The following is a 23,854-nucleotide window of genomic DNA, read 5'->3' as shown; positions in this document are numbered from 1 at the left end:
CAGTTTAAATCCATCATCCAATCAGGGATCCCAGGCCATAGTTAGTACCCAGTCAGCCCCGAAGAGCCCAATGTCTGTCTCAGGCTTCTCTAGATTTTCACTGGCTGAAGTTCCATGAACAGGCCACAATTCTTGTCTCTCCAGTGGGTAGGGAAAACAAGGTAATAGAGTTTCATGGTCACATTTACCTGAGCTTAATGGTAGTTAGGGTTTCTACTGATGTGATAAACACACCATGACCAAAGGCAACTTGGGCAGGAAAGGCTTTATTTCATCTTACACCTCGTAGTCCATCATCTAAGGAAGTTAGAGCAAGAACTTAAGGCAGAAACTGTTACAAAAACCACAAAGGAATGGTGCTTACTGGCTAGCTCCTCCTGGCTTACTCAGCCTGCTTTCTTTTACACCCCAGGAGCACCTGCCCTGGGGTGGTATGGTCCACAGTGAACTGGGACTTCCCATATCAATCAGTAATTAAGAAAATGTTCTATAAACTTGCCTATCAGCCAATCTTACAGAAGCATTTTCTCAATTAAGATGCCCTCTTCAAAACTATGTTTATGTTTACATTATGTTTACTCTCTCTCTCTCCCCCTCCTTCTCCTCCTCTTTCTCTCTCCATCTCCCTCTCCCTCTCTCCATGAACAGATGACATCAAAAGTTCTTGTTGGTACTCAGGAGAGCTTCCTATATGCACAATATTATGGGATTCCTGTGGTCGGCATTCAGAGAGCACTTCCTGCACAGGCAGTGATGTCTACCCTGCCACGAAGACTCTCAAATTTTTTCACTCACAGATCGGCAGCAGGCCAATGGTAACCAAGGTTCTGCCTTCAGCACCTTATCTCCTGCAAACAGTACCAGGAATGTCTTCTATATCAATGCAAGGCCTTTATGGAAAAACTAAAACGAACTGTATGTGAACTAAAACCAACTAGTCACCAGGTCATTGTTATAGACAGTAATTCAGCCAAGCCCATTATAGTTAAAAACTTGCTATTTTGAACTGTCTCCTTTCCAAAGAACGCCCATCCCCATCCCATGGTTTTACTTAGGGACCTCCCTAAGAATTCTAGTATATTTTAGAGAAAAAGGACACATAGGATGTATCTGCCGAGTTGCCTCCAATCTCCTTTAAGACTACCCTGTTGACAGACTATGTTAGAATGCTCACCCTAAATTTAAAAGGTTATAACGGGCCCTTCTTTAGTCCCCAAGCACATGCGTATAACACATTTATCACTGCCACTCAAACACCAACTACTTCCCTTTTCTCTACTGCTCCTCAGAGCAGAGAGACCTTATGGGACATGAGAAAATAGGACAGCATCACATCTTCATGAGAAAGAGTTATGTAATGACACCATGGAGGATGCTAATGGTCACACACTGGTTTATCTTCCCATCATTCTGCATGCAAGAGAAAGCCAACCATTTAATGAAACAGCAAACAAGAAGGGGCGAACACAAACATCCAATTCCATCCCAGGGATGTTGACATCTACAGGGCTGAAATGGATGTTGAGAAATCAACTGCTGGTGAAAGAAAGTGGAGGAGGAGACATGAGGGGATGGAATTGGAGAGCTAAGAATCAGACGTCAGGACCCTGCTGTCTTTACAGGATGACCTGAAGCACCTGCTGGATGGTGTCCCACTGGCCTGTGTCCAGAATGTAAAGTAGCTATTAATTCTCCCTAACAGGTGGATATTATAGGGTTCAATCCCCTAGCTAATTAGGTGATGAAACTTGTTCTCCTATCCTTGCTATCTCTTGTTTGGAAATAAACCCGGTAGCAGTCCCTTGAGATTATGAAAACAGGCAACAGATTATTAAGTACTTTTTGGTTGGATGCAAGCTTGCCAAAGGAGAGGGACACATGTTACATTAGCTATTCAAGTAAAATCTAAAAATAAAAATTCTCTAGTCGGGGCTGGAGAGATGGCTCAGAGGTTAAGAATATTTGCTGCTCTTGCAGAGGACCAGATTGTTCCCAGAACCCACAGGACGGGTCACAACTGTCTGTAATTATAATTCCAGGGCATCTGACACCCTCTTTTGGTCTTGGTGGGCATTAGGTGTGCATGCAGGAAAAAACACATAAAATTAAAATTTATACATCTATGAAAAAATTGTCCAGGTTAGGAAGGAAAGCTTCCTGGCAGTGGGGCCCTTAGCCTCAACCACACTTAACTGCATCGTAAGCCATGGTATGGGATGTGTTGCTAAAAACAGAATTCAACCAAGGACAGGCGAGAGAGAAGAGAGGATGACAGAGAAGGCGGGTCAAAGTGTAAGCTGCATATTAAGTACCAGTAATACTGGACAGTAGAGGTGTAAAGTAGCCAGAACAGAGGAAGGACCATTATGCAAGTCTACCAGCAACACACCTGTCCCAGTTTGCTTTCTATTGGCACCATGAACACTGTCACCAAAGGCAACTTGGGGAAGAAATGGTATATTTACCTTACACTCCCAGGGCACAGTCTACTAGTGAGGGAAATTGGGGCAGGAACTCAGCACAGAGAGGTCACAGGGAAATAAGGATGCTGTTGCTTATTGCCTTTCTCAGCCTGCTTTCTTACACAACTCAGGACCACCTGCCCGGGAGGGTGGGGGGTCATCATCCACAGTGGGCTGGGCCCGCCCCTCCCACATCAATCATTAATAATAATAATAATAATTAAAAAACAAAAACAAAAAGAACTTGACCTACGAAACCATGCACTGTGGGTAAGGTACGCTTCCTTCCATGGGTAACTGATGTGTGCTATACGTTCTTCTCACCCCCTTTCCAGCTACTACCTCATGTTTATCCAGTTGTTTGATCCCTTAGGACTTCCCTCTGTTATTTACATTGTCTCTCACATCTGCCATGAGGTCTGTGCTGCATTTTCTTCATGAGATTTTTTTTTTCAACTGATGTTTCCTAGATAATCCTGGCCTGTACTAAGTTGGCAAAACTAAACAGCAAACACCCAACCTGTTTGGTTTGCAGGGAGCTCTGAGAGCATGATGGGAAGGGAGATTTGTAAAGGCTAAGGTAGAACCTAGAAAGCAAGTTAGAGTCTATGATGTCACAGGTCCCCAAGTCTCACAGGAAGAGTAGGATGGCATCAGATTAAGAAGGTTGCTTGTGGGGAATATCAAACGAGTCACCATCACCCCAAATCCCCAGTGGAAAGTGAAGACTTCTGGGTAGGGCAATCAGCAAGGACAGATTCAGCCTGCCTTGGCCAGGAACAAGAATGAATGAATCTGCACAGCTCAGTCGCTCCTGTGGGAAAATCACAAGGGAGGCTGGTGGGCTTCTAAGCTCTCTTCCAGCTCTAAAATGCTACAGCTGACTCAAATTCCTTGCCAGCCCTGCTTATGCACATTGAGACAGAAGGTAGCAAGCTGCTGCCAGAGAGGCGGACAGACAAATGGAGCCCCAGAGAGGATGGGCAGACCCCAACCGCAGTGTTCTGTCCCACCTGGGGCAGACTACACAGCAACCATGCCCGCCTATACTCGGACCCACACTATGCATCTACCTGATCACTGAGGAAGAAATGGCCCCAAATACAAGCTAAACTAAAGTAACAATGGGTCACGGAAAGGAACAAAGTGAAAAGTGAGGGCACAGAGAAGCGTATTTACAAACAAAATCAATTGTCTCAGCTACACTGGGGCTCCAGGCTCCTCCGCAGCCTGGTGCTCCTGGATTTGGGCATGGATAAAAGTGACATTTCCAGTTCTGCTCACTTGCAACAGCTCCAAAACCACCTTAAGAGAAAAACTCAAGACAGAGCAAACTGCACCCACCGGCAGACAAGCAGCTCTTGTACATGGTAAACAAACTGTTGCCACACTCAGGTGTGAGAGTAACAAAGGCATTGCGGAATGCTGAAGCCAGCTGTGTGGGGGTTGCCTTCTCCGGAGCCCCAAACGTGGAATTTCCAGGCTGAGCCAATTCTCTGCCTTAGAGTGAGCCGCACAGAGGAAAGGTTTCCTCTTAGTTTTACTAAAAACAAACCAGCAGACAAAACTTCTGGGGAAGAGAAATTTCAGCTGAGCACCTGTGCTGCGCTCTGGAGAGTGAGGGAGTTCAGTGGGAAGCACGCATGCTCAGTTGTTCTCCAAAGGTAATTCCCAGCGCGGGCTATGCCTTTGCTTAGAGTTCCTTCCAGGAGAAGAAATCTTGCTGAGGTGGCAAAATTCCCCGAGCCGGCAATTACGCACTCCGAAATTCTCCCTGCTAAACAATACTTACAGAAAACACTGCAAAACAAGTGAGCCAGCATTAAGTGGGAAAATTTAGGAGCACGTTTTAAAACAAAACATTAGACCCCTGAATGACTCGATCCACATCACTCACTGATTTTAGACACAGAGGGACACCTGCGAGTGAGTGCCTCTTATTGGTGGTTTCAAAAATTCATCTCCAGAGAGTTTTCAGAAACTGCCTAAGGAACATCTGAACTCTTATTTAAGAACCTACATGAAATACTGTCTGTCCTCTGACGCTGTGATTTATGCAATATACCTACAGGACATTTTTTAGTTAACAGAACTCAAAACATGAAGTTTCTTTTTTCTCTCTTTGTACTTCTGGGTACTGAACTAAGCACTCAAGACTGTGGGCCCCTGTGACCCTGCTCTGGTAAAGTTGATATTTGGTCCTTTCTCTCTGGAATGATGTAGCGGTTTACACACGATACATGGGAATGACTGTGAGAGACTCTGACTGGGGTGGTGCTGCCCTGCACAGCTTCTAAACAGTCTAAGGAGTGGATAGCCTCTCTCGGTTAGTACTGCCTACAATTACAGCTTTAATTGAAACAAAACAAAACAAAACTTTCCCCGTTGGATCTGCCTTAGAAATTTAGTTCTTGTCTGAACTCCACCCTGTAAACACACAGAGACGTAGGCATGTAAAACTGAAACAATTTTTGGTGGGATAATTTCTTTACCTTTTATAATACGGTAAATATTTTCTAGTTGTTCATTATTATTATTATTATTATTTTAAGATATGCTGGCAGTGACTTACTGAGTTCACCTGACACCCCTCTTAACAGCTACCTACAGGTTCAAAACCAGTGCTCTGCAAACATTTCTTAACCTTAGGTGCCTACAACACAGGAGCAGGTGGAATCTAAGATTTGACTCAGCGATGTCTCCCAGGGCAATCCAACAAGCCTCCACCTTTGCTCTTAGGTTGTGGGGTCAAACCAGGAAGGCCCATGCCAGCATTAAAGTAGAGCGAGCTAAGGCAAAGAATAAAACCTTTAACTCATGGTGGGCTGGAGCACCAGATATTACAAATACATCCATCTGGGAGAAACAGAAATCCTGAAAGACAGGAGGAAATGAGGTTGGAATGGAATTTGTTAAAATTTTAATAAAGGATTTTTCAGACAATATATTTTCATCATATTTTCCTGTCAATCCTTCCACAGCTCCCTAAGTACCCAACATTATGTTCTTTCTCTCTCCTCCTCTCTCTCAAAAGGAAAGGCAACAAAACAGACTTCAAAATAAATTAGGCGAAATACCACAACCAGACTCCATTCCATGGAGTCCATTTTGTGCTGCCCACCGACACAGGGACATGGGGCATCACCTGGATTGTGAAGTACACAGATGTGCATCAGAAGATTTTCCCCTTCCCAGCAGGTCTCAGAGGCAAAGAGCTTCCGGGTTAGAGGTGGACTGTGTGTCAGTTGCCCTTTTCAGCAGGGATTGTATCTGGTTAGAACCCGTGTGGGTCTTGGGTGTATTACCACAGTCTCTGAGTTCACATGTGCAATCTCCAGTGCCTGGGGATGCTGCTTCCTTACCATCATTCGCCACCTCTGGCTCTTACAATTCTTCCCACTGCCTCCTCCTGAGGGAGGAGGGAGGGGTTTAGTAAAGATAGTTCTTTTGAGGGATGAAGAGAATGGGACCCTCCTCCTTTCCCCCCCTCAAAAAGGGAGTCTGGTTATAAAACGTTGAGAAACACAAACTAAGCCTAACTTTTCACTCTTTGGGCCTCCTGAAGTCAAACCATGTGTCCAATGTCACCACAAAAAGTAGAGGGAAATTCAGATCTGTGTTCCCACAGAAGATATTATCAGGCCCCAGTGCTCACAGGTTGTGAAACACCAAGGATGACAACAGCAGGACCTTCCCTAAGAAACTTCCACAGAACCAGTGGACTTGACACTCTAGCTCTGCTAAGACACTGGGGCCACAGTGTGTCTTTATTGTGGCTCTTGGCATCCACACTGCAAGCATCCCGTATTTATCCACTGCTGATCTCTAGGTGACTTCACGGGGCTGTCCATAGCTAGGTTCAGATCTGTGTGTTGTTTGTTTGTTTTTGTTTTGTAGTACAACTTGGTAAGTAGCATGCCCTGGTCCTCATTTGAACAATCGCCATGAAAATACAAGAATCAAATGGTTTTAAGGAATACATTCAAGGTGAACTGGTATTTTCATTGGCTTGGATTAAGAACCGTTGGAGGGCCCGCTTTGCATGTCATAAACCCATATACTTTAAAAAGTGACATTGACTGTTTAATTTTCTTAAATGGGTTATTTGTAAGACTTTTCCTTCTGTTTACTAGTGTTTCCTTTTATCGGAAGTTCATAAATGCAAAACTTCAGATTTACTTTCTGGACAAACTAGGTTTCCTTACAGAGTCCAAGAATCTGTACAGATCCTGTTCCCAGCAACCTCCTGGACACTCGGGGCGACTTTTCATCATCAGTATTTTGAGTCATTATTTCATCAATTACCTGGCATTTTCCATTTTCCCAGGGACACATTACTTTACATGTCACATTCTGACTACCTAGGTGAACATAGTGTTTGCGCTAACAATCTCTCCAAGACTGTCAACTCCTCCTGGAAGTCATCCCCAGGCATGGCTGTCCATCAGCAAAGCCACGGAGGAATCAAGCTTAGGAAATATGGGTGCCTTGGAAACTGAAAGTCAATGCTGGTTCAGGTATTTCTTCTTTTTATCTTTAACAAAGCAGACTGAAGGAAAACCTCATTCTGTGAAGGAGAATCTTAAACATTTTACAGAATTCAAACTGGGCATAGTAGCAAACACCTTTAATCCCACTAGGCAGGAGTGGGTAGATCTCTATGAGTAGGAGGTCAGCTTGGTCTATGTAGTGAGTTTTAGGCCAGACAGGGATGCATAGTGAGATGCCATCTCAAAATTTAAAAAAAAAAAAAAAAAAAAATCAAAATTTATGTAATTCAATCATGGCTTTTCTTCTTTAGATTCTAAAATTATATCACATTATCCTATATAAAATGTATTGCTCAGCAGTAGAAAAGTGCAAGTATGTAGGCTGCTGAATACCTTTTGCATTTTTGTTACTAAGGTTACAAGCCATGGGCTCATCATCTCCTGGTGCATAGTGCTCTCTACACTGAAGATGTCTCATAGCTCCTACCTAATGTGTCCTGTGCTACAGAGAGATCTGGCTCTCCAGTTCTTATTCCAGGCTTTGAGGAAGATACTGGTGGGCTTGTGATATTTGGTTCTTGTGTTTGTATTTCCCCATCTTTTCATTAAGGTTAGCTTTATTAAAAATATTTTACATTTGCTGCACATAACAGAACACACAGTCTGTTCCTCTCTACTGTTATCCCATATTAATCCAAATTATTAGCAACAGGCCTCACAAGTCCCTGTTCCCCTGAATGAAAAAACGAGGAGGAGCCTCCATCCCCACCCCCTCTCCCTCCACCACAGGAAACAGGAAACAAGTTAGAGCTAAGGGGAAACTGGCTTTCAGGGACTCCACACTATGACAGTGGAAGGAGTCAGCTCTCTACTCCACCCACACTCAAACAACTGCCAAGTGTTCCAGAAGAGGAAAGGGAAACCCAGGCCAGACACTGCACAGTCCTTTCGAGAACTGAGCAGATAGGAACATGACATGACATGACAGTCTCCGAGTTAGGTGGATAGACATGCTGAAACCAGAGAACTGTGCATTGCTAAACCGTTTCCAAAGGGACAAGAATTCAGGGGAAGGACAAATACCCCCTTGTAAAGGCAACTTCACCGATTCAGATTCAGAAAAGTCAAGTCTTTGGAGAAGTTTTTAAACTAGATTTAAATTCAAAACAGTAGTTATCAGTCACGTTTAAGAATTAGGATCTAGAGCAGAGGTGGGCTGGCTTATTCTCTTAGAAACAGAACTAAGAAAGGAAAACTACTTAGGAAGGAGAAGACAAGGTTCCATGTCTACACCATGGGCAGGACACCAAACGTGTCTATCAGTTGCATGTGGCAGATCTCTCTCCTGTAGGACGGAAATAGATCCCAAGTCACATAACTACAGAAGGACCACCACCACCAAGCCAATAAAGAAGATGATCTAAATCAAAAGAATCTAAAATCAAACCGCCCTGTCTTGATTGGTTTTAAACATATATATATATATATATATATATATATATATATATGCCCAGAAGTTCAAGCAGGCCTGCTTGCATTGTAGTCTTTCCTTCCATGCCTTTATCCTTTACTTCAAATTACCAATCTTACCTCTCTTAACAATAGCTGATACAGAAATCTCAGCTATCATCCTAGAAATGAGGAAAAAAACGAGATTCGAAGTTGCTTCTTAACAGCAGGCGGGGTTCACCTCTTGACTTACCACAAAGATTGTGTATATATTAGTCCCACCCACCCACCCTTTCTTTCTTTACCATCAAACAAGCTAGGGAGTCTTTAAAAATAGCAAAGTAAGGTCAGAGTATATGGCTCAGCAGTGGAGTGCTGCCTAGCAAAGCCCTGGGTTTGATCCCAGCACTGCTCAATACGCATAACTCAAGCATTCTAAACCATGAAATATTTGAAACCATGAAATAAATAAGGAACTATCATTCATAGCATTGATGGCTAATATTACTGAGCACTGTTTGTTTCTCACACCAAATAAGTGATCTGTGTAAATTCTCCCATTTAATGACAAAAGGGTGCCCTTATTGCCATTTTTCAGATAAGGACAAAGAGAGAGCTACAGATTTCCTCAAGATTAGAGAGCAAGTGGCTATCTGCTTATGAAACAAAGCATTGTGGTGACCTACCCAGTAGCTATTCAGTAGAGAAATCGAAGGGAGGGTGACACTTTGTTTCACTGGATTGGGGCCTTACTTGATATATAATACTATTTTACCACATAGATCACCACATAAAGTCCCTATTGCCCAAAGTCTGTTGCAGAGCTTAACAGAGGTCAAGTGAAAATCATGGACCAGCACATTTGTAGAAACTCATCTTTGCTATAAACAGCATTCCTAACAACCGCTATTAAAGCCTTCCCAAATAAACATAACCCAAAGTCTTGGCTCAAGAAACGGGTTGTCAGATGTGAAACTGAAAGGTATGTCGTTCCTTCCTGCATCCCAAACAGCACCGCCAGGAGGAAAGGGTTACAGCTAAGAGACATTCAAGGGACACATTGCTTTCTAATGCTCCCAAAGTATGATATTTATCTCAACAAAAGATTATCAGCTTTGGATGAAAGAACAATTCTATCCTATACTATCCTATAAACCCCTTGAGGACCAGAGGTCACGCCTAGTAGTCCTCGGTCCCTATTACCCAGAGTCTGTCGCAGAGCCACAGCCATGGACTAGCACATTTGGAGCCATTAACTTACAAACTCAATGCTAATGTTGAATGCTTAATAGCCCCAGCACATAAAGATGGTGGTGCTAGATGGTGAGGAAGACTAAATACTTTGGGAAGAAGTCTGACATCTGGGGAGAAATATATAAACTGTGTCACTTTCCTGGTTGAAACGGAATCTTTTCTGTCACTGGAGAATTTTCTATGTCCTCTGCAGACTGGAGCATATCTGAGCAATTTCTCACCTCCATGTGACTAATAATTCAGAAAGGAAAAAAAAAAAACCCTACAAACACAAAAAACCCTGAGTCCTAACATTCCTAATCTTCCAGCTTTTAGATACACAGGTTGTGTAGGGCCTGTCTCCTCTGCACACATTAATCAGAATCTCGATAAGCCCTCCAGAGGATACAGTCACTCTGGGCTCCTCTGGCCTTTGGAGATGGCCACATCTACTCAGATAGGCTTGTGTTCAGACCAGTCAGGATTCACTCTATTAGACTTTCAACTTAAAAATGACACCATCACTCCAAAACTTTATAATTGGTTTTAACCTTAGCTAAGTAGGAGATAAAGAGGTTTTGTGGAGGTATCTGGGGTTGGCTTTTTGGGTTTTGCTTGCCTTAGTTGTTTCTGTTGTTCTGATATAATAACTTGACATGAGCAACCTACGGAGAACGAGTTTAGACTGGTTTACAGTTCCAAAGCTGCGGGAGAACCCATAAAGCCTGCCTCTAGAGACATTGTTCCTTCAGAAAAGACCCATTTCTTTCCATTTCTGAGAACTTCCCAAACAGTGCAAATATTCAAACACTTGAGTCGATGAGAGACATTTCCCATTCAAACCACACCTGTTCCCAACTTAAAGCCAGTCAGATTTTATCTCAAGATCCCTACAGTGACCTTGTTTCAAATAAAGTCACATTCTAAGGCTCTAGTTCAATGAATTTTATGGGGGGTATTATTCAAACCACTGTAGTAGTTTCTCTAAGGGGCTATTCTGGCTTCCCCAGCATTTTTTTAAAACACCAGGCAGTGAGTTATAGGATTTGTACTGAGAGCTATTTTACATAAGCTTTCCTACCAATCAATTCTATAGCCACATCAATCAATCAATTCTATAGCCACATTCAGATCCTTCATAGAATACGTATCATCTTAACTATCCCCTTAGCCAAGCTGAACTTGTACCTATGGCATGGACACTGTGGAGAGAGGTGATGTGTGACAAGACTTTTCCTGTGGAGACACAAGACATGTCTACTCAACCCAGACAAGAGCCCACAACAGACCAAAGCATGGATACCACCAAAGTCCAAGCTGCTCAACTAATTTAGAGTTTTATTTGGGTTAGACTTACAGGAATATGGGTAAAGGATTGCTTACAGGCACCAAAATAACTCAGAGACAGCTGTATTTTACTAAGGTCCACCTCAGCATGGGTGACAGCTCACAAAACTGTGAACCTGGAGCATAGAACAGACCCTGCATGCAGCTCAAAAGGTTGTAGAGTGTCCTTTCCAAGTGCCTCAGTTGGTTTGAAAAGTTTTCCAGGTAGCTTCTCTACTTCTGTCTTCTTCCAGGCTGCTGCTCTAGTCTTAGAGAGTCTTCATAGAAGCTTTGCTTGTCTGAGAGACTTTTTACAGCTTGATTTCCCATTGTCTTAGGGTCACTCTTGGCTCTTATTGTTTACTTTGGCAGGAAAGGGCTTAGTGAATCTAGTCAGTTTCAGGGACTTCCTGAAGCTATTTTGAGCTGTTTACCTTCCTGCTTCAAGAGCTTCCCTGCAGGATGGAATGTCTCAATCTTGAAGGAAACTATTATGCAACACGCCACCTCTTCCCCCTGCTCTTAGAATCTTTTCTCCTTTTCCACAATGATCCTGAGCCTTGGAGGGGGGTGACTATAGATGCCCACCTATGGCTAAGAAGTAGACTACTGTGTCATAGCTACAGTTACTTGTTCTCCAGAGCACTAGCAGTGGTTATGAGTTAAGGCTGAGAACTATGGCTATCTCTGGATGTTAAAAGCACATGTTTAGAAGGCAATTTGATAGAAACACTGTAAAATAGTAGAAGTTGCTTCCCCATTGGGACCTATGACCTCCCAGCCACAGGACAATTAGTGTGTGACCCAACTTTTCCTGTGGAGATGCAACACCCATGTCTACTCACTCAAACAAGGTCATGATGGAATCAAAGGTGAGTTGGAAAGGAGTTTGTGAACAGTCCTGGCTACAGGGAACAAGGAGCACAACTGAGATTGAGGAGCCTGGAGGTGGGGGTGGGGGTGGGGGTGGGGGGGATGCTGAGCAGGAGTCATCCAACCAGGAAATTCCAGAGTTGTCTTTTCCTGCTGTGTGTTGGTTGCCTTTGTGGTGTGTCAGGAGCTGCGTGGACCTTGCTATGGCACTAAAATATCCAATAAGGGTGAGCCATCAGGATTGGGAGTGTCTGAGGGAGCAATCCCAGGATGGCATCAGACTTCATCTCTGTGGTATGGGGTGGTATGTCTGCTTGATGAGTGGGGTCCACCCTGTGAATATGGAGATGCCCTGAAAACAGTTAAAGGTTATGGGGAAGTCCTTAAGATCCTTTAGCACACAAGGATCGTGACTGTCAGCAAATGGCAGCGGAGGCTGCCTGGCCTGTTGTGTACAGTTAGAAATGCACCTGAGACTTAGATAGTGGCCAAGCAGGAACTTGTTCATATTCTGAACTTTTATCATATCAGAGAAAAGTAACTGCAACAAGAAAGGAATATGTGGCAGTGTCTCCTGTTTTAGCCTCTGAGGAGGCAAGTAAATTAGATAAACAAGAGGATGGGCACGCTACGGTAAAGGGTAAAAAGTTACCCCTCAAGTCCAACCATTAGAAAAAAGAGGACAAGTCTGTGGTCCAGCATACAGATAGGGACATTAACATGGTCCAATGCAAGGAACTGGGGTGATGAGGGGTACTCAGATCCAAATGCTTAAATTATGGAAGACAAACAGGCAAAGAAAGAGCATGTCTCAGCCTGGCTTGTGAGGCTGCGGGGCATGGGAGCAGATGGGGATCAACCTGACTTCTGTGGAGGCAGGAAAACTGAGTAATATTATCTACCCCTCCTTCCTTAAGGCAAAGCCCACATAACCCCAGGCAGTTTGAGGGAAGTCAGTCCTTGATGGACTGGCATAGCCATTGGGAACACTTTATCATGTCCATCTGAAGTCCCTATAATGTCCAGGAATGGAAAACCATAAAGGAGGGGCAGGTGCTATTGAGGGAACCAGGAATATGGAGGAGCCGTGTTTGAACTCCAGTTCTGAGTTGATAGAACTACGTTCACAGAGGAGTTAAAAGGTTGATGTAGCAGGGATCTCCAGGCTGTTACGGAAGCTTCTTGGCTTTGCTGAGCCCTCTGTGGGGCAAAAATATGTATAAAGTAGGAAAGCTTTGGCAGGTCTAGGGGGCTTAGACCAGCATGTACAGAGTGCCCATAAAGTAAAAGAACGAGGTAAAGGAGATAAAGGTAAAACCAAGGAAGAGTCTATCCAAATTCCTCAAATACAAAGATCTGTAGCAAGATGGACTTCCAAGGGAAAAATTGATGGAAAGCCACTGTGTGCTAAGGAGCTGCTGAGGGGCTTAAAAGCCCGAGGAGGAGTTCTCAGAGGGAATCTTCAATAGAACAATACAGATGAAGATGATCAGCCTGTTCCAAGGTTGAGTAATTATCACTCATACTGAGAATGGTATACATCCCTCCAGCAAAAAAACGCTAGGGGGTGGAAATGGTTTGCCCACACAGAAACTCCCCAACAGCCAAGTATGGTGAATGGGGAGGCCTTAGCAAACCCAGGACCTGGCTGATCCAGGGAGCCAGAAGGTATATCAAGAGTCATCTACTGCTTTAACCATAGGGTCTGAGCAGACTAAGTCAGGCCCACTGAGTTAGTCAAGTATGGAGGGAGACTCTGAGGAAGAGCTGTAAGATATGGAAGCACAATGAAGGGCTCAGAGAGAGAATGACTGAGGATTACAGCGAGCTAATTAACTTAGTGTCTCCCACCCATGCTTTGTACTGCATCTTAATCTATGGAGAAAGCGTCTGATCTAAATGCATGGAGCATGTCCAGGCTGTAGACCTTGCTGATGTCCACTTCAGCATCTTCTTAGCTGTGAACGTTAGGAATCACCTGATACTTGGCTGAGGCCAGGTAACAATGGACTTGTAGAGTATTTCACCACGGTTATCTATGTAACCTCTAACCTGGAATGGTGGTTCTGGATGCTGCCTGGCCTACTTATCCACGGGAAAGGTTTTGTTATACAGATGATACATACAATGCTAACCTTTGAGCATTTTGCAGATTTGTAAAGCCGCTGAAGAGACAAGCAGGTGTAATGCTATTTCCATGTATCTTACAGCCCCGCTGGGGCTGGGTTAACTGAAACGGGGGTGGGGTGGGGGTGGGGGTGGGGGTGATCCCAAAGGTTCCCTAATGGGCAGAAAACGGACACTCCCAGAAGCTATAAGGTTACTGAATGAAATCCCCACCTTCCTGTGAGAGCCAGGGAAGCCTGAGGAAACTCATAAAGGCCACTGCTACTACTCTTGGTTGTATGGCAGAACTAGACAGGAAGGCCCTATAGCTGAGCACACCACATGCTTTGACTACAGGACATAGACAAATTAAGCTAGGATTTAACTGGAAAGTTTCACCCCGCTGGCTTTTATAGTGCTGGAAGGGACCACAGCAGGCTGCTGCTGAACTCTCCCTGACAATCCCTGCTTGGCTATGGACCCTGTGTGACTCAGTACTGACATCCTAGGTGGGATATGCCTGCTTGTCCAATAATGGCTTGCCTATTGTGGATAAGACCAACAGCTTTCTAACTGAATTTAAGGCCTGCTCCACCAGAGGAAGTCAGTACTGTTAAGCTAGGAAACAAACAAACAAAACCAACCTACCAAACAAACAAACAAAAATCATGCTAGGAAGGTCATGCGTCCCAATGGGGAAGCAACTTCTATTATTTTACTAGACAAATGTGGTATCTAACTGCCTTCTAAATGTGTGGTTTATGCCCAGAAATATCCATTGCTGTCAGCCTCGACTCCTAACCACTAGTGCTGCTCTGGAGAGCAAGTGTCTAGAAAACTTGTGGCACAGTGGCCTGCATTACAGTGGCCAAACCCTTCAACACATGTAGACAACTACAGCTATTAGATATCATGGCTCAGGGATCACTGTGGATAAAGGGGGCAAAAGAATGTAAGAACAGGGGGCAAAAGAATGTAAGAACAGGAGGAAGGGGTGGAGCGTTAGGTAACAGGTAACTCCAAGGTTGAAACAATCCATCCTGCAGAGATGGTCTTTCAGTAGGTAAACCATTTGAAATAGCTTCAGGAAGTCCCTGAAACTGACCAGATTCATAGATCCCTCCTGGCCTTTTAAACATCAAAAGCTGAGCTTAAACTACAAAAGAAGACTTCCAGCTGAACCAAGCAGCAAAGATCAGGCCAACTGTCCTGTTCAGAAGCAGCAGAAATCAGCTGAGCTGTCTGGGCAAGGTGTAGACCACAGCCACTTGGAGAGGACCTTGACCAACTTGTGGAGCTGCCTGCAAACTGTGGGATGTGTTTGAGGTTCCCCCACTTTATAAGCTCTCACATGCTGGGGGTGGGGGGTTGGGGTGGGGTGGTTCTTGGTAATGTTGGCACCCCAATGAGTAACCTAACCCCTCATCCTTACTCCTTTAAGGAAACCTAATAAAACTCAATTGGACTTTGTTCATATTCAGACTTTGATTTGTTGTGGGTTCCTATGTGGGGGTGGCTAGATGCATGTGTTGTGTCTACCTAGGAAAATTTTGTCACACACCAGGAAAAATAAAGAAGATTGTCATTAGAAGATAGCAAATGCTTCCACTTATTTCAGAAGTATTGCTATAGAGCAAGTCTAGACTCTGCCTTCAACCCCATGTTATTCTGTGATGAGAACTATCATTTTACAGTGGTGCTCCTCAAAACCTAGAGGATGACCTTGAAGGAAGTAGAGCAATCCTGCCATGGGGCGGACTCTGGAAGCAGACTGCTGGAGTTCAGAGGTCACCGTGACCACGCTCTGTTTGCCCTTGGCAAACTCACTTTTCTCTTAGTCTTGATGTGTGTAACATGAAGACTGGGTCACTGATTCCATTCCAACTCAAGGTCCATCAAGACATTGTGTAAGTACAGACAACAGAGCCTCAGGAAGATGTCAAGCTAGTAGGAAGTGCTCTGCCAGTATAGGCTGTGCCAAGCCCATCTTTCCCAGGCCTCTCTCTAAATATGCCACAGCCAGTTCTAATCTTAAAACTGACCTATACACAGTGCTGGTCCAGTCTCCCACCTCCTACTCTCAAGCTCTTTTGCACAAGCACATTAAAAACAGAGTGGAACAAATCACACTGAGTTCAAGTGGTAAAATATAAGAGGCAGGTGAGGGTGGGGGTGGGATGGGACGTGGCTCCTTAGGAAAGGCTATCCTCAAAACCATTAGACTGCCTGGACCTTCTCATTGGTTAGTCCAATGACCTGTAAGTCCTAAGTACACATGCATTGGCTAGAGCCTCTCTGAAATCCTGGAATTCCAGCACATACCTTCTAATACCTGAAGTGGAGACTAGCATGGGTGGAGGGGTATTAGACACGGGCACGTGCTCCACTAGGGTTGCTCTGTCTGTGCTCTTCTCAAGCTTGAAGGCGGGTAGTACAGAAGGCCAGAAATTTACATCTTCCACTACCACTAAGGATATTTTCCCTCTACCCAGTGTATTGTGTGATCGACCTTTGCTGGCAAGAAGGGTAAGAACTTAAGATGGCGCCACCCGTCCTAAAACTCCATTAAAATGAAAAAGGAGAAAAAATAAGAGGGGCGAGTAAGTTCTAGGTAAGCCTTTACAGGTTAGTAAAAGCTTTGAATCACTAATTTTCCCCCTAAAATACTCAGTAATGCATTTACTTTTAAAGTTAGGTGAACAGATGCTGAATGTCTGGGGATGGTGAGAGGAGCTGTACACCATGGCCTCCTGGCCTCTTGCCTAGACTGCCAACCTGCCTGTTGATAGTGGAGTGAAGCTGCACTGTATCTGCTGCCAAAGAAGCAGCCCTGCCTAGGGTGACTGCATAGAGGATGAGGAGAAAGGGCAGCCCAGGAGGAAAATGCCAATTCATTGCCATCCCTGTACATGGTCTCTGCGATGCTTTGGAATCTCTGCTTCTTGCTCTAACTTTCCCACAAGACTCCTGGATCCCAATACACACACACACACACACACACACACACACACACACACTAGGGAGTTACATAAAAATGTACAGGGCAAAATAAGGTGTCAAGAAAGAAAACAAGGAAACAGAAGTCATTCCCCATCCTGGGTCTCTGAGTTTCAGCTGGGTCCTGGAATCACAGTGGCCCTGAAGCTTCTGCTGACTCAGCACCTATGCAGACTCACCCGAAGCCCTTTCCTGCAGACACACACTCGCAGGTCTCTAGGAGATGAGTTTAGCTCTGCCAGGGCTCAGGCTAATGAGGGTTCCAAGGAACTTTCTTACATCAGCTTTAAGTGAAGAGTCCCTGTTTTTCTTTAGAGTCAGTTCTGACTCACTTGCTCAGGAACCTGTCATTCTCCACCACACATGTATGTTTCCTGTCAGTGTTACCTCTAGGCTTATAGATTACTGGTGTGAGACAGTGCATTTTCCACCACTGAGAAGACACAGGAAGCCCTATGAGGAGCTCCTCAGATTTCTACAGGTTTCTAAATCACCCACAGAACCCTGCATGTCCCCATCATGTTGGGAATGCATAATATGGAGACAATCGTTTTCATGTTTGAGATTTTGATTATGACCAGCCACACTTAAGAAATAGCAAAAGAGAAGAGAGCAGACTGCCCCTAAAATTCAGAGGTCCTGGTGTTAAGCCTGGTCCTGCCCACGGTCCCTAAGATGCATTTGCATACTTGGGGTACTCTGGGCTCTGTGTCTATGTCCTTTACAAAGCAGCTACCACTGTCCCTAATTCCCCACAGACTCTGCTTCCTGACTCTCTTCAGATGACACTTGAGAGACAACAGGAAAAGGCTTCTCCTGTCCTAAAACTTCACCCTCTCAGGACACACCCTCCATATCCTGAGCCAAGCTGAGCTGAGCATTTTCTGTTTCCTTGCTCTGACATCGTTCAGACCTGAGAGGTTTCACAGCTTCCCTCGAACTGGCATACCACGAGTTCAATGTTCAATTCTCTAGGTTACAACTCTACGTGCTTCCCTAGGTCAAAACAAACAAAACCGGCTCCCTTGAAAAATCCAGTGACCTCATTTGGGGCAGAAAGTGCAGAGCACCTAAGGTGTATTTCCTGACACTTAGCGCTGCCAAACAGGGACAGACAGAAGCTTGCTCAGACAGTGGCTACTAAGCATGCCTAACTTCACATGTTGGGTGTGGTTTTTGAAAACTGGGCCTGACTAAATTCCTGTTTTAAATACAGTAAAGAAAAAAAAAAATTGAAAGAAACTGAATAGAATCAGCAAATATTGTGCCCTTCAAATATGCACAAAGCACACAACCCCAATGCTCCATAGGAAGAGACTCCACAGCGCACATACATTTAGCAATCTGACTTGTAAAAAGACACACAGCCAATCAAAGGGTGAAGGAACAATTCAAGCAATCATAACACACAAGAAAGAACCCTTTGTACAAAGAAAGGACGAATTTAGCTGATTTCCTTACAAATTAGTGCCATCTGAGATTTGTTCTCTATTAACCAATCAGGAAAAAAAAATTTTTTTAAGTGAAGGCTAACAAAAGTGAAACACCTGTTTGTTAATGAAGCAGACACATAAGTTCCTGTTTAAGTATGCAAAAAGTTACATTGTAACTCCTCTTTACATTCTAACACAGTAACTTTCAAATGAAAATTACAAATGGGCAAGAATCTCTTCCAACAATCTTCCCTAATAATGGTAGGAGTCATTTCCACTCCCCACAAACAACCTGACTTCTCCAACGCGGGGGCCCAGGAATCCCCTTTGCAGATAAAGACAGTGAATGCCTGGGTTTTTCCACTCTGCCCACACTACCACTCAGGTGTGGTGGATGAAAACCACATCAGGAGGGCTCAGCTCTAACACAAGTTTCAGGTAGAACTTAAGAGACAAGAGGGAGGGGACCTGAAGGTGGGAAGACAGAGTTCTGCTGCCATTTGTAATGGTCTAACAAAGGCCTAGGAGAGAGCAGGGGAAAAAAGAGACTTCTAGAAGCTGGGAGAAGCTTCAGGCCAGAAGGATGGGAATGGGCTTGGCTGAAGCAGAGCAGGAGTTCTGAAGCTCCTTGAAGACTACAGTTGGAAGATGCTTCTAGAATCATTTGTATGTTTGAGCTCTGAATGAAGAAGAATCTTCTAACCTCCAAGTTAAAATTCAGCCACAAAAGAGAAAATGTCCTTACAACTACGGACAGTGTGTCACCAATATAAATACTTCCATTATTGAAGCTCTTATGACTATGGATGCCATTAAGGCCCAACTGAGGAGTTCTGCCTCAAATAAATGAATGCTGTTAGCGATGAAATGTAACCCCCTAAGGCAGCCTAGAATTCTGACACTGTCCCCTCCACCTCCGTATCCTGGAATGTGACCTTCTTTATAGTCAAATGTCTAAACGCAGGGACCCAAACACCATGACTGTTATAGATGAACAGAGGAGAAACTCTGGGCACAGGGAGACACCGTGAGAGTAAGAGTTTCAATGACAATGTTAGGCAAGAGCAAAAAGCAAGGGGAAAGCCTGCTCCAGCACTCTGGGCTCCTGAGAGGAAGCATGGCTCTGCCAGTGCCCTGATCTGTCTAGCCTCAGAACAGGGCGGAAGCATCTACTAGGCTGAAATGAGCCTAGTAGATGACACGCCTCACAGTGGCCCAGCCCACTACTGCACGGTGTTTCCCTGCTATTTGTTTCTATACCAGTAAAACAGCTATGTCACTAAAAACACATTCGAAGAAAATGTTTTGCTCCAAGTAGCCTTTTGTGTTTTACAATGTTCCCACCATTTCAGTATTATGACCAAGTAAGAAAAAAAAAAAAAAAAGTGACCAAAGTCAGGCTGACAAGATGGCTGTTTGTCAAGCATTTGCTACAGGAACATGAGGACCTAAGTCCACATCCTAACACCTACACTCAACAAAGTAAGTCAGGAGGAGGAAGATGGGGAGATCCCGGGTAGTCTGACCACATCAGTGAGCTCCAAGTTCACTGGGGATCTATCTCAAAAATAAGACAGAGGTTGAAAGAGGACACATGACATGAACTTCTGGCTTCTATATGCACAGCCACACATACATGCACATGCGCATGGACACACACACACACACGGAGAAGGGAGAGAAAGAGAATGCTCACACACACCATGGATGACATAAACACAAGAATGCTTCCCCATGTATAACCAAAGTTATCTAAGATTGAACCCTAAATTCAAAACCTTCTGAGCAAGCTATGAATCACACCCACCTTCCTATGGTTTCACTTGCTGTTTATCTTACACTGACTGTGCTTGCTCGCTCGCAGGGATCCTTGCTGTCTGCTTTGGCTTCACTTTCTTTCTACTCCTTTTGTACACGCTAGGTAAAAGATTCCACAAAGACGGATCCACCCATGAAGAGTAGGCAGACTGTGGTACATAGAATCAACACGGCTCACGCTGGCTTTTGTATGTAAGTTTTACATCAGCCACCCCTAGATCATCCACAACTGCTTCCAAGTTGTCAAGCTGGTACCAGACAACTGTGGCTGAGACTGAGAGCTACAAAGCTTACACTCTTGTCAGCCCAGCATGAGATAAACCATGAAATGCACCAATAATACCACAGTAAGCCTCTACTGATTATCCCTCTTGACCATCAATAATCCCGACCCCGCTGGGTACTGTTTCCTATCTTACTTCATAGATTTAACTAAAAGACAATGATCAGGACCTTTCAGAATCTGAAACACACTCTCCCTTAAATTTCTCTCAAGACTCTCTAGGTTTTCTACATCGCTGTGATCTGATGGTTTCTGAGGCTGAGTCTTGCTTAGGCATCTATGGCTACCCACAACTCAGGAGTCCTCCTGCATCTGACTTCCTAGTGCTAGTTACAGGTGTGCATGAGCAGTGCCTGGCATTACACTGTTACTCTATAGAGTAGTCAGCTATGAGCACGGATAATACACTTAAAAACAAATACTACACGTGAGCAGTTGGTGTCTGCAGTATCTCTGATAACAACGCAAGGGAGTAGCCCCTCAGAGCACATGACTGGCATCCCTGGTGGGCTCTTGGCACAGGGGCATTGCAAAGTTCTCCCCTACACAGGAACTTGTGCCCAGAAACCACACAGCAAACCCTGCCTGCTAGAGTAAAGCAGGAAGAGGCTAACATCAGGCAGATGTGCCTACCCACAGCCAATTAAATGGAAAAGACGAAACTAATCCTGAGAACAAAAGAATATTCATTAATAATTGTGTGTGGGTTTTCCAGGTCACTGGTACTTTAAACTGGGTTGCTTTCCCAGTCACAGTTATCCTGATTTGGTAGATGCTTGAAAAAGTAGTAATAGAAGAGATGGGGAAACCGGCCTTAAGAGAAAAGAAATTAAAAGCAAAAAGAGAAATGAAAGCTGACTGACAGTGGCTTCACTCAACACATGCCCACCACAGGACCACTCCGGTCACAGAGAGGCTTTCAAACACTTTTCATGAAAGTAATTCTGAAGATCCCTCAACCATTAGTTAAAAAATACAGTCTTTACTAATGTTCATTATGATGGCTGTGGTGCAAGGGTGTGGCATAAGTGGAAACTAAAATGGTAAAAAAAACTGGATCTCACACGGCTGGGTCAAAAAGCTAAGCTTCCCAAGCTGGGAGACCTCACCGTTCCTGGATGGCTTTGGATGTTAGCTCTTTTGGGAGAAATTAAACCAGACACATGGCCAGATAATCTCTTCAACCCCTTCCAGCGCCAAATGTAAAGGTTCCTTTAAAGCTAGTGTTGCTTAAACGGTTTCAAACATACTGTTAATAACGTAGGACTAAGGCGTCCCATGATCAAGTAATTCCAGAACATGAATGAAATACATACACAACTGGATAAATATTTTCACTTGCAGAAGTTCAAAAACTTCTCCTCAGCTACACTAAGCAGTGCGTGATACCGCCAACTTTCTCAACACTGAGTATCTTAATTCCTGGAACACTTTCAACATTTAATAGAAGCAGAAAATCTCAGTGAACACAACTGGGAAGCAGCTTTAAATAACAAAGTTCAGGAGCTTAAAACCAAATATCAAAACACCTAATTGTGGAGCATCCACTCAAGCTCCCTCAGCATCTCTGCACTGTTCACAGGGCTGGGCAGTGCCGGCACAACACCGGTGTATGCATTCTCCAGTGAGGGCTGAATGGTTTTAGCCTTTCCTCACCACATTTTCTGTCAATGATCGGAATGATGACAATTCCTTCCACTGTTAGGATTACACAGCCTCCACACGCGTTTACATAAACTGACTTGTGAGGGGACACCTCACAAGGGAAGCAGGGACAAGCGAGAGCAGCCGTGTCAGATGGCACACGTGAGTCCACCTTCCACCTCAAGAATGTCAAGTAGCCATTCTCATGAATTTTTGTGTTGAGAAAAGGAAGACCTAAGAAACGTTAAGAAATGTCCTCACAACCATACAACTAATGAGTTTGTTGAAAGCCACAACTATCTCCACATCTTGTCTTTCAAAGCAACTTGGGATGCTTTTGAACAGTGTCAGTGAAATTTCTTAAACTGAAATAAAGGGTCAGGTTAAAAAAAAAAACCCACAATACTCAGTTTGTGGTTCATGGTTGGCTGCATTCTCTATGAAACAAGACTGGGTGCTGTGTATGATGGTGTAGGCCTAGAACTCCGGGACTTGGGAGGCTGGGAGGGAAAAATAGGATCACCCTGGGCTACAAACTCAGATCCTGTTTCACTTTAAAAACGGGGAAAATATAACACAACTTGATTCATTCTAAAACTACTATAACAGAAGCAACAGGATAGTAGAGGCCACCCACGTCCTCTGCCTGTACAAGGAAGACAGTGCTGTTCTTTCATCTACTCCAACAAGGCCACCAGGCAAGATCAGGGTTTGTACCACGATTCCCACGCTGGAGACCTAGGGTGTGATGGTCTTACTATTACTACACTGTCAGTTTTGACCCTGCTTGTCAACCATACTTCAGGGCAGGCCCCATGGCCAGCAGCACTTGGTCAACATGAAAGGGCTCCTCAGGCTCGTGTCTGTTTTTTAGTGTGCCTCTTTTGTTGTGTTTTAGTATTTTTGTCTTGTTTTCTTCTTTTTAATTGGTTTTAATTTTACTGTTTTGTTTTCCTTGTTTTGAAGTTAGGTGGGGAGGATCTACGAGGAGTTGGGGAGAGGGAAAGAATATAGTCAAAACATATTTTATTTTAAAAACTATGTTACTGAAATGGCAGTTTTCTTTTTTTCTTTTTTTCACTCCCCAGACTTTTCTTTGCATCTGAAGGGAGCTAGCTGCCAGGCTCCTTATTCTGAACATGTCTGGCCTCCCTGAGTTATCTACCTCCTCCAGCACGCCTAACAATCAATGCTCAAGTTTTATACAGTTCTCACTTTACCAATGAGAAACACCACACTAACGCATTCCTCAGAACCCAGCCCACTGACTGCTGAAGATCTCAGTGTCTGGCTGACTCAGACAGCTGGCCCTCCCAGCTCCCCTCCCTACTCCCCACCGCCCTGCCCTCCCCCCACTTACTCATTCTTTCTTCATCTGTTTCGATGCTCACCAATTTCCCAAGAACTCTAAAGCCTCCTGTCAGGACTCCTTGAGACTGCAGTTCCCTCTCTAATGGTCTCTAGGAAGTAAACACCCAACACCCGACTGACACCTCAGTGTCACAACTAACCCTCGCAGGCTCTGACATTCTCACATCTGGCTCCTTCCAATAGGGCTAACACTTGCCTCAGTGGCTCTTAAGAGCAAAGCCTACCCCCACCAGCTCTTGCAAGGACCTCCAACAGATTAAAACAGTCAGGCTTCAACTGGGAGGGGACTCTTTCTTTTTCTTCTGGTGCCTGACTTTCGAAAAGACACTCCCTCCTCACTCATCTCTTCTTTAAACCTTCTGGAATGTG

At 44.3% G+C, this 23,854-nt stretch overlaps 1 protein-coding gene across 7 annotated transcripts in view; it reads right to left on the bottom strand.

Annotated features, from left to right (window-relative positions):
• Positions 1-23,854, bottom strand: part of Rbms1 (RNA binding motif single stranded interacting protein 1) — a 213,651-nt gene that overhangs the window by 96,555 nt on the left and 93,242 nt on the right. Inside the window, exon 1 of one of the 7 annotated variants that reach the window (XM_029470075.2) lies at positions 23,475-23,542. The exons of the other annotated variants lie outside the window; for them this stretch is intronic. The gene's annotated coding sequence lies outside the window, so the exon portion shown is untranslated. Of the gene's footprint in view, positions 1-23,474; positions 23,543-23,854 lie in introns of those variants that run through there. 7 annotated transcript variants of the gene reach the window in all.

The sequence above is a fragment of the Mus caroli genome, unplaced genomic scaffold (genome assembly GCF_978045245.1).
Source record: "Mus caroli unplaced genomic scaffold, Mus_caroli_1 scaffold_2, whole genome shotgun sequence".
Taxonomy (NCBI): Eukaryota; Metazoa; Chordata; class Mammalia; order Rodentia; family Muridae; genus Mus; species Mus caroli.
The sequence above is the reverse complement of the archived record's forward strand: the minus strand, read 5'-3'. Positions and strand labels throughout refer to the sequence as shown.